Source organism: Schistocerca nitens, chromosome 7 (genome assembly GCF_023898315.1).
Source record: "Schistocerca nitens isolate TAMUIC-IGC-003100 chromosome 7, iqSchNite1.1, whole genome shotgun sequence".
In the NCBI taxonomy this organism is placed as follows: Eukaryota; Metazoa; Arthropoda; class Insecta; order Orthoptera; family Acrididae; genus Schistocerca; species Schistocerca nitens.
The window spans coordinates 585496006-585508114 of NC_064620.1; the positions used below are offsets into that span (position 1 = coordinate 585496006).

The 12109-nt window shown below is 46.4% G+C and overlaps 1 protein-coding gene across 4 annotated transcripts in view; it reads right to left on the minus strand.

Moving 5' to 3' along the window:
• The window catches only part of LOC126194647 (poly [ADP-ribose] polymerase tankyrase-like), a 282846-nt gene that overhangs the window by 267148 nt on the left and 3589 nt on the right, over positions 1-12109 (minus strand). The gene's annotated exons all lie outside the window — the stretch shown is intronic.

The following is a 12109-nucleotide window of genomic DNA, read 5'->3' on the forward strand; positions in this document are numbered from 1 at the left end:
AGGAAGTTACAGCGGAGAGCCGCGGGATTACCTGATACTTCAGGACCATGTGAGAGGTCAAGGCGAAGCTTCGGCCGAGGTTTACACAATGGAGGTGTACGTGAATGGACCTCGAGTAGAGGTGGTAAAGGGAAGAACTCCAGTTCAGACAGAAGCGAGCAGATATGAACCACAATCGAGAGCTCTGACTTTGGCCACCAATGTGTGAGGTGAACGACAGTGGTTGGGAAAACGAGATGATGATTCAGATGCACAGGAGAACTACGAATGTGTGCAATATAACTGGTAAACAGTTGTGCACGGCTAACCTTCAATGGAGGGACTCTGGCCTCCACCAGGACGCTGGTCACTGGACTCATCTTACAAGCTCGTGTCACTAGTCGAACGCCACAGTGGTGCACTGGATCGAGTAAACGCAATGCTGAGGGTGCCGCTGAGCCAAAAAGCAGCCTCCCATAGTCAATGTGGGATTGTACAAGGGCTCTGTAGAGCTGCAGCACCATAGAGCGATCTGCACCCCAGTTGCTGTTGCTCAGGCAGTGGAAGGCATTGAGGTGCTGCCAGCACGTCCGGTTAAGCAGACGAAGGTGAGGACGCCAAGTCCGTCGGGCATCGAAAACCAGTCCTAAGAATCGATATGTCTGCACTACAGTGAGTGGATTGTTCTGATTCTGGATGAATGGTACGATGTCAACAGAAGTGCATGACACACGACTCTGAAGCTGAAAACTGGACACCGTGGGCTAGAACCAATGACTGCACCTTGTAGATGGCTCTCTGTAGGCGGCACTCAGCAGTAATGGAGCAGCAGTATGAAATGCAGAAGTCGTCTGCATACAGAGAAGGTGAGACAGTCAGCCCTACAGCTGCTGATAGGAAATTTTGGATAAAACTCAGGAGCGGGCCACAAGGACCCCATTCAGCCAACGTGGCAAAGTTATGATGTCGCCAGTTTTTTTTTTTTTTTTTTTTTTTTTTTTTTTTTTTTTTTTTTTTGTGGGGTTTAATGGCGCTCCACTACTGAGGTCATTAGCGCCCAGTCACAGTTGTTAAGAGCACATGGAATCTAGTAAAACTCAAGGGGAGGGGGGGACACCAGAAAGTCCTGACAAAGATGCAGATAAAAGACGTAAAAAAGCTAGATGTCTTTGGACAAGCCAGTCAAAGTTATAAAACGCAGAACATGAGCAGCTGCTCGAGCGTCATCAGCTAAAATATCCGGTAAAGTAGATGGCAGGGACAGGACAACACGAGATTGACTAAAACGGGGACACGACAATAAAACATGGCGCACTGTTAATGCTTGACCACAAGGGCACTGCGGGGCTGGGTCACCGGAGAGCAGGTAGCGGTGGCTAAACCGGCAATGCCCAATCCGCAACCTGGTCAGAAGGACCTCTTCTCGCCGAGATGGTCGGGAGGAGGATGTCCAAGCAGTTGGGAGCGGTTTTACTGCCCGTAGCTTGTTTCCTTGGAGGGATGACCAAGCATCCCACCACAACGACACAAGCCTCTTACAAACAACCCCACGAACGTCAGATGATGGGACACAATGGGAGGCTGGCCGAGGCAGGAGGACTGCAGCCTTGGCTGCAGCATCTGCAGCCTCATTCCCAGGCACTCCTACATGTCCGGGAACCCACAGAAAGCTGACAGGAGAACCATTATCAGCGAAAGAATGGAGGGACTGCTGGATCCGTTGCACCAAGGGATGGACCGGATAGGGAGCTCCAAGGCTCTGAAGAGCACTGAGGGAATCAGAGCAGAGTACATACGATGAATGGCGGTGGCGGCGGGCATACTGAACGGCCTGATGGAGAGCAAAAAGCTCGGCCGTAAAGTTGGAACATTGGTCGAGGAGCCGGTATTTAAAGGTGGCGGCCCCGACGACAAAGGCACAGCCGACACCATCGTCAGTTTTGGAGCCATCGGTGTAAATAAAGGTGTGACCGGCAAGTCGGGCACGAAGTTCGACAAACCGTGAGCAATACACTGCAGCCGGAGTACCCTCCTTCGGGAATGAGCTGAGGTCGAGATAAATATGAACCGGAGCCTGGAGCCAAGGTGGTGTCAGGCTCTCACCCTCTCTGAAGGTGGTAGGGAGGGCAAAATCCAATTGTCGAAGCAGGCGATGGAAGCGGACTCCAGGGGGCAGCAGGGCAGACACATACAACCCATACTGACGGTCGAGAGAATCGGCGAAGAATGACTAATAAGAGGGGTGGTCGGGCATTGACAACAGCCGGCAGGCATACCGACACAGCAGTACGTCGCGCCGGTAGGTCAATGGTAATTCGGCAGCTTCAGCATAAAGACTCTCGACGGGACTAGTGTAGAAGGCTCCGGTCACAAGACATAACCCCCGATGGTGGATGGAGTTGAGACGGCGTAAGAGGGATGGCCGAGCAGACGAAGCTCCCATAATCCAGCTTCGATCGGACTATGGACCGATACAAGCGAAGCAGGACAGTGCGATCTGCTACCCAAGATGAACCACTAAGAACTCTGAGGACATTAAGGGAACGTGTACAACGGGCCGCCAAATAAGAGACGTGCGGAGACCAACAAAGTTTCCTGTCCAATGTGAGCCCTAGAAACTTAGTTGTTTCCACGAATGGGAGAACAACGGGACCAAGATGTAAGGATGGCGGAAGGAACGCATTATATCGCCAAAAGTTGATACAAACCGTCTTCTCTTCAGAGAACTGGAAGCCATTTGCCACGCTCCATGAGTAGAGGCTGTCTAGACAACGCTGAAGGCAGCGCTCCAGGAGGCATGTTCTCTGGGCACTGCAGTAGATCGCGAAGTCATCGACAAAGAGAGAGCCTGAGACATTAGGTGGAATGCAATCCATAATTGGATTGATCGCGATGGTAAAAAGGGCTACGCTCAAGACGGAGCCCTGAGGCACTCCGTTCTCCTGGAGGAAGACGTCGGACAATACAGAACCCACACGTACCCTAAACTTTCGATCCGTTAAAAAGGAATCAGTAAAAAGGGGCAGGCGACCACGTAGGCCCCACCTGTGCATAGTGCGGAGGATACCTCCTCTCCAACAGGTATCATAAGCCTTCTCCAAATCGAAGAACACGGCTACCGTTTGGCGCCTTCGCAAAAAGTTGTTCATGATGAATGTCGACAAGGTCACAAGGTGGTCAACAGCGGAGCGGCGGCGACGAAAGCCGCATTGGACATTGGTAAGTAGCCGTCGAGATTCAAGACTCCAGACTAACCGAGCATTAACCATGCGCTCCATCACCTTACAGACACAGCTTGTAAGAGAAATGGGGCTGTAACTAGAAGGAAGGTGTCTATCCTTCCCGGGTTTGGATATAGGAACAACGACGGCGTCACGCCAATGCATGGGGACCTGACCTTCGGTCCAGACGCGATTGTAGGTACGAAGAAGGAAGCTTTTGCCCGCCGGAGAAAGGTGTGCCAGCATCTGAACGTGAATGGCATCTGGCCCCGGAGCAGAGGACCGGGACAGTGCAAGCGCACGTTCGAGTTCCCGCATAGTAAAGGGGGCATTATAAGTTTCCAGATTCAGCGAGTGGAAGGAAGGTCGCCGAGCCTCTTCTGCCTCTTTCCTGGGAAGGAAGGCAGGGTGGTAATGGGCGGAGCTTGAAACCTCCGCGAAAAACCGGCCGAAGGCGTTGGAGACAGCCACAGGATCAACAAGGACCTCATTACCTGAGGTCAGGCCAGGTACCGAGGAGTGGGTCTTAATGCCCGACAGCCGGCGCAGGCCACCCCAAACGACAGAAGAGGGAGTAAAACTGTTAAAGGAGCTGGTGAAAGAGGCCCAACAAGCTTTTTTGCTGTCGTTGATGACTCTACGGCATTGCGCTCGGAGTCGTTTGTATCCAATACAATTCGCCAACGTAGGATGGCGGCGAAAGGTGCTTAAAGCACGTCGTCGAGCACGGATAGCGTCTCTACAAGCCTCATTCCACCAGGGGACGGAAACACGACGTGAAGAGGTAGTATGAGGAATGGAACGTTTGGCAGCATTGACGATAACAGCCGTGAGGTATTCAACCTGACTGTCACAACTGAGAAAATCGTGGTCCGGAAAGATCGCCAGGGAGGAGTAAAGTCCCCAGTCAGCTTTCGGTATGTTCCAGCTCGAAGGACGTGGGGATGGGGTGTGGTGCAGGAGACGAACGACACAGGGGAAGTGGTCGCTCGAATAGGTGTCAGAAAGGACACACCACTCGAACCGACGGGCAAGAGTGGTAAAACAGATCGAGAGGTCCAAGTGGGAGTAGTTATGAGTAGAGTCCGAGAGGAAAGTCGGGGCGCCAGTATTGAGGCAGACAAGATTGAGATGGTTTAAGACACCCGCCAAGAGTGAGCCTCTTTGACAGGATGCAGGAGAGCCCCAAAGGGGATGATGGGCATTGAAGTCGCCAAACAATAAAAACGGCGGAGGAAGCTGAACAATCAGCTGCATCATGTCAGCCCGACTAAATGCGGATGACGATGGGGTGTAGATGGTACAAACTGAAAAAGTAAAAGCAGAAAGAGTAATACGGACAGCTATTGCTTGGAGTGGGGTGGTCAATGGGATGGGATGGTAATAGACATCGTCCCGAACGAGCAACATGACCCCACCATGAGCTGGAATACCGTCCACAGGGGTGAGGTCATACCGCTCCGAGGTATAGTGGGTAAAGGCAATACGGTCAGTTGGGCGCAACTTGGTTTCCTGGAGACCAAGGAGGAGCGGACAGTGCAGGCGAAGGAGCAGTTGTAATTCCTCCCGATTAGATCAAATACCTCTTATGATCCAATGTAACAAGGCCATCGCTAGTCAAAAAAGAGGGGGAACGAGACGGGGGAAGAGCTGGTCACCTCGACGGCCGCGGAGGGCCAGGTTTCGAGGGAACAACGCTACAACCGGCGGGAGGCGGATCCTGTTCCATCGAGTCATCGCCAGCTGCGGCCGCTGTCCCGGGTTGTGTAGGAGGGGCAGCATCATTTGCCGACGAGAGGCCAGCTGAGCGCCTGGCAGCAGAGCGTCCCGGCGAAACTGAGGATGGCCGGGAGCAGCGACTCACGGATGGAGCGTCAGACGAAACGCGCCGGGGTGGAGAGGGGGATAGAGACTTCTTCTTGGAGGCCTGCATGGAAGTCCGAGGAGGCACAGGGATGGTGGGCTGGACCCGAAGAAGGTCCACATGCACGGGGTCCGTTTTGGAACGCCGGACCTCGGAAGCTGGGGTCAGGAACGTTTCCCCGATGGACGCCTGAAAAGAGGATCGCTTTTCAGGCGGCGGGGGGGGAGGAGGAGGAAGGGTGGCCCCTGGGGCAGAGGGGGCGGGGGTGGGGGCCGCGCGGGAGGAGGATTTGAAAGGGAGGGATTTGGGAGGTGGAGGCATAGACCCCGGATGGGGGGAGGAGGTGGAGGGGGGACAGGATAGGGGTGAGGATACTGTGGAAGGAGTGGACACGATTGAGGCAAACGAAGTGGTCAACGTCACGGGATGGAGGCGGTCATACTTCTTCCTGGCCTCAGAATAAGAGAGACGATTCAAAGTTTTGAGTTCTTGAATCTTCTTCTCCTTCTGATACGCGGGGCAGTCTAAGGATCTAGGTGAGTGGATGCCAGGACAATTAACGCACCGAGGTGGTGGGGTGCATATATGTTCCTCACGAAGAGGACGTCCACAATCGCCACAAAGGGGCTCAGCCTCACACCGTGACGACATGTGCCCAAAGTGCAAACACCGAAAACAGCGCATAGGAGGCGGGACGGGACGTAAGGTCGCACGTCGCACCGGTAGCACATCACCTTTACCTTCTCCGGGAGAACGTCCCCCTCGAAGGCGAGGATAAAGGCCCCGGTGTCGATGCGACGGTCTTTGGGGCCGCACTGGACTCGCCGGACGAAATGCACGCCTCGGCGCTCCAGGTTGGCCCTGAGCTCCTCATCAGATTGCAGCAGGAGGTCCCGTTGAAAAATAACCCCCTGCATCCTATTCAGTGCCAGATGCGGGACAATGGACACTGGGATGTCCCCTAGTCGGTCGCACACCTGGAGCGCCGCCGACTGTGTGGCGGAGGTGGTCACCAGGTCTTGTTGTATGATTTTCGTAAATCAAGAAAGACGACAACAAGGTGTTACCGTCTGGAAAAGTCTATTCGGATGGCAGACTGGAGGGACACAAGATTATCAGTAGCAGAGTGACCCCAACCACCGACACACCATACGTTCTAGCAGCTTACAAAGAACATTGGTGAGGCTGATGGGCCAATAGCTATCCACATCAAGTGGGTTTTTACCACGTTTGAGTACTGAAATGATTGTGCTCTCCTGCCATTCCAATGGAAAGACACCATCACATCACATCTGTTGAAGATGATGAGGAGATGTCGCTTGTAGTCAGACGAGAAATGTTTGATCATCTGACTGTGGATACCATCCAGCCCAGGAACTGTGTTGGGGGAATGTGCAAGGGCACTGAGGAGCTCCCACTCTGTAAATGAGGTGTTATAGGGCAGGGTGTATACGTGGACGAGGAAAAAAAAAATTCCCGGATTTTTCCCGGATCTCCCAGTTAAAAATACATTTTCTCCCGGATGAAAATACACTTTTTCCGTTTTAAGTGACAGTATACTTTCTCTCGGAACTGTAAAACTTATCCTTCGAATGGACATGGTTTTATACAGCAGCGTAGAATTTCCCGGCACTTTAGAAAACGAAACTCAGGGGAAAAAAACACGTTTTGGAAAGATCTTTGATGTGCAGCAACATGTACGCTGCATATTTTCGTGTTACGAAAGTATAAATTCGAATCCCACCAACAGGAAAAGTTAATGGTTTAAATTAATATTCATAGTGTTGCTATAAGAAAAGCAAAGCTTTTGCATATAATATTTATCTCGAAGATTAATAAGCTACAAGAGAAGCTAAGCTTTCACATATAATGTTGATCTGTTTGGCGCGTGTTACACTTTAAGAGATATCACACAAATACGGGAATAAAATTTTTAATACCGACTTAAATCTCTGATCTTCTAGGCTCGAAATTCTTCTAAATGACTCGTCATCAATGAGTTCATTTTTAAAAGAAAGCAAACGTTCTGTGATTTAAGAAATTCATCGTACATTCTCGCACATAGTTCATCTTGCGTAAAAGGCAAATTTACTTTGAAAATAATGCTTTTCGAACAACAATTCGCAATATTTTCCCGCGACCTGTTAGAAATAGATTGATTTCAGCAGTTGCCAGAGAGCCCCAGATAAGCGTCACCGCGCTTGCGCAGCTACCCTTACAGTGCACATTCGTATGTCCAGATTCCCAATGACGTAGGCCTCGGCCTGACAGGAAGCTTTTCAGTGTGGTTTTCGTGACGTAAATTTTCTTGGAGTACCAGTAGTGTATTATCTCATGTTAGGTTATTTATTATGGCATAATGCCATATGTGCTAGAAGATGAAAACGTGCACTTGAAATGCAGCGAACAGTTAAAACTAACCAACAGGGTGGAATAAAACACTTTGCTTCAAATACATTGGCTGCCTCAGCAGGAAAACTTAATAAAAGCCAAATTTCTTTAGCAAACCGACAAAAATAACTTTATTGTTCTGCAAGGCGATTAATGCTTAACTGTCAGAAAGGTGGAAATAAAATAAGATCTAAGACTAGTAACATATTTTGGCGTTCCGTAATTAAAGTGTGCAGTGCAGTGCCACGCCTCTTCAAACAACATTCTTATACCGCACGTCACTATTTCGCTCTGTGGAACTCAAGAGTGTATATTTTGTAATGGATGTCATCAAACTATTTCAGGACAGTGGAAATTAAACACCCTGCCCTCCTCTTTTTTTTAATACCCTCACAATTAGTACTGAGTAGGATTATTTGTAACCAGGAGAACAAGAACTCTTCAGAAAATCTGGACTCTTTATAGCCTATTAACTAATAACTTGCTCTTCTGTGTGACAAAATTAAAGATAGGATACCTGAAACCAGTAAAGACAGGAAACAGGCAAGACAGTACACATTTCTTCATCCTAGCGATTGCTCTCTCTAATCTTGCTACAGTTTTACATGGTGTGCTTTCCTTTCAGCAAAAGAACTATCACCTTATAAAGTTCGTCAAACGTTTTGCTACATGAAAAATATAAATGTTGTCTAATCTCGATCTGATTACGTCTATTTTGTCACTGTGTGCTGGATAAAACAGAATAGGCCTTTCTAACATTGCAACAAACACCAAATATGCGAGACTGTGTTGGCAATGATGATCATTTTAATAATACGACATAAGATAATTCACTTAGCACCAGAATGAAATACCTATTTGGCCTACTACAAGCAAACGGCTTTACGTTAGGAAATAGTTTCACATTTCATTCATACGCTCCAGTTTCTCAAGCACGAGACCGAAAAGCAGTAGTAACAAATTTGTGTATAAATTTGGAATCGTCATATTCTTCCATAATTTGTGTGATTCCTCATTTCTTCTTCTTCCTCGTTCTAACAAAGTATTGTCATCACTAATTCTGTAACTATTTCTACCACTGTCAAAACTCATTCTCCGGTTAACTTTATTAACTCTGCCACAATCACCGGTTTAGTTATCCAGCAATTATTCTCCGGTTAGGCGTTATTACATGTTCATACAATGCGTTTTCCGTGCTACTCGGAATGGAACTTACGCAGCTGCTAGCCGGGGACAACAACTGGACCAGTCTAGTGTAGCGATCTGGTCAAATATTTTCTGTGAAAATTTCACTTTCTTGGATACACCGAGAAGATAATACGTAATCTTTCTCACCTTTTACTCCTTGTAGTCGTTTATTTCCATTCGGGTAGTCTGAATCTGTGGATTTCGCTAGTAATTATAACAACGCTGAGCATTCACAAACCGAATCAACCACATAAAGAAGCAGCAGTTGGCATTCACCGGTTCGGCTTTATTCCGCTCAGCTCGCATAGCCCTGTCCCATATTGTCTGCAGGAAAGTTTATTTCTAGATGTGACGAGGATTCCCCTAGCAGAGATATCACGTACACTATGCTCGCATTCAAAAATCAACTTATAATTCATTCAGAAATCAACTTAAAATGTGTCCAAAAACCAGCAGGGGTGCATTTCAAAATCATATGAGTAATTTATATCTAAAAACACAGATGATGTGACTTACCGAACGAAAGTGCTGGCAGGTCGATAGACACACAAACAAACACAAACATACACACGAAATTCAAGCTTTCGCAACAAACTGTTGCCTCATCATGAAAGAGGGAAGGAGAGGGAAAGACGAAAGGGTGTGGGTTTTGAGGGAGAGGGTAAGGAGTCATTCCAATCCCGGGAGCGGAAAGACTTACCTTAGGGGGAAAAAAGGACGGGTATACACTCGCGCGCACACACACACATATATCCATCCGCACATACACAGACACAAGCAGTCTGCTTTGTTTGAATTTAAAAATACGGATACTACCACATCAATGTTTGAACAACCACAGAGACATAACCGCTCACGGTATTAAACAATGATTAAGACTAAACAAAATTAACATGTCAGTGGCCCTGACAGAATTCATATTAGATTTTACACTGATTATGCAGCGGAATTAATTCTTTCCTTAGTTAATTTATCCAGGAATTTTCTGTTGATTTGAAGTGCGTAAAAATTACTGTTGTTTGCAAGAATGGATACATAAAATTCCAGACCAATGTTGCTAAGTTCTTCCTGTTGCTGGATCTCAGAGCATATTTTAAGCCCGAAGATTATGTCAAATCTGGGTCAACCACATTTTCCTCAAGGAATCAAGAAGGTTTCAAGAGAAAGCACAGCTTGCTTTCTTTACACACAACATCTCGCAAATAGCAGATGCAAATGAACAGGCAGTTTTTGTCCTTGTAGATTACCACGTTGTCGACTAATAACAAATGTACAATCGTGTGCAGCATCTTCACATATATGTGATTCGATCAATGAATCTCTGACTAATACAGTACAATAAACAGTTCTGGATGGCCTATGTTCCGAGATGAAAGTAACATCAAGGGTGCTATAAGGAGGCATATGGCGATATCTAATGTTCTCAATTTAATAAGCGATTTATTGGTTAGTTTGAGCAAATTTTTTCGTTTGTGAGTCTTTTTAAGCATGGATAAAGTCAAGGCAATGTTCGTAACAAAGATAATAACTCAACAATAACCAACTGCTAGATTAATGGTAGATGTTAGGAACATGTGACTTCATTTCAATAATAAAAGCAAATACCTTGATGTGACATGAAATGGAATGACCATGTAAACTTTGTAGTAGGGAAAGGTGAATGGAAGACAGATCTCCGGGAAGGATGAGGAAAAGTGCAGTACATTTCTGAGAGAAATCAAGTTTGCTCATGTGATGAATACTGCAGTACCAAAGCATTTGAGTTCCATTTCAAACAGTCAAGAAAGCAGACATCCAATGAATTCAGACACTCTGCTAGGATAGCAACAAGTTTGTATAGTCCATATGAAAATTTAACATTTTGTCTGATCGCTGCTCTCTCATTGGCTGCATAGAACTAGCAGACACACTCGCTTTCGTTCCCTTCATGGTGAATGCTGTCAACACTACTACTACTACTACTACTACTACTACTACTACTACGTAGGTATGCCACTGGCCTTGACCTAGACCTTTACTGGTTTCCTCTATGTTGCTGTGGCCATTGTTCAGTATTCCCCACAAAGAATTAATTGAAATAAGTGGTTAAACATTCTCAATGGAAAATGTTAAAAAAAAAGACAGTGCAGACAGCAGGAAAAAAGATACTTGGGAACAGCATAAGGCATGCAAAAACCTTGTGGTTCGATAGTGATTGTAAAACAGTGACAAATGAAAAAAAAGACGCATGTGGAAGGACATTACAACCACATTGTAGCAGGGGGATAATGGAAGAATATAAAGAAAAACGGAAAATTGAGTAAAGGATCCATCAAAGGGAAAAGAGGGAGTGAATGAAGGAAAATCTGAAGAAATGAGGCTTCTGAGAGGTGCATATGAGGCAAGGAAATTTTACAGGGAGGAGAATAAGGCACAGAAGGGAGGAAGAATATAAAGAAAAACGGAAAATTGAGTAAAGGATCCATCAAAGGGAAAAGAGGGAGTGAATGAAGGAAAATCTGAAGAAATGAGGCTTCTGAGAGGTGCATATGAGGCAAGGAAATTTTACAGGGAGGAGAATAAGGCACAGAAACGTTTCAAGGGTGGAGTAATATTAATAAAAGATGACAATGGTGAAATTATAAGTGAAGAGTAGGAGGGGTGTCACTACTTTCACAAACTTCTTAATCCAAGACCAGTTATAACACGGAACGCAACAGAAATACAGGAGGAAGAGGACCCAGATAACAGTGTGGACCCACCTAGAAGAGGTAAGAACTGCAGTGATGAAACTTAAGACCAACAAGGCTGCATGAACCGACGGCATTCTAGCAGAACGTTTCAAGCAAGGAGGCTCTAAATTGGAAATGAATGTCCTGAAACTGATTAAACTAACACGGGAAGAAGAGGAAATGCCTCAAAGATGGAATTATATGCTCTATATACAAGAAAACAGACCACATAAAGTGTAGTAATTGCAGAGGGATCACATTGCTTAATGTGGGACATAAAAGCCTCTAACATACTGTACGACCAACTACTGCCAATAATAGTGAGCAAAACAGGGCTGTATCGATGTGAATTTATCCCCGGTAAGTCAACTATCAACCAGATATTTACTCTAAGATAAATTCTGGAAAAAAAAAAAAAAAAAAAGGATTATGGGATCAGAACATATCTTTTTATTGACTTTAAAACAGTGTGTGTCAGTATAGACAGAGAGCAACTATATCAAGTTCTAGGTCAATTGGGTATTCCAAAAAAACTGATGAGGGTAGTAAAGATGACAGTGAGAGAAACGCAAGATGGTATAAAAACTGAAGCAATGTTGTCCAGTACTTTCGAAATTAAAAATGGAGTACGCAAGGTGACGCAGTGGCATACCTCCTATTCAACACCACCTTGGAGAAGGTGATGAGAGAAGCAAATATCTTTAATAGGGGAATGATTTCTCATAAATCTGTGCAGATACAGGCCTAGGTGGACG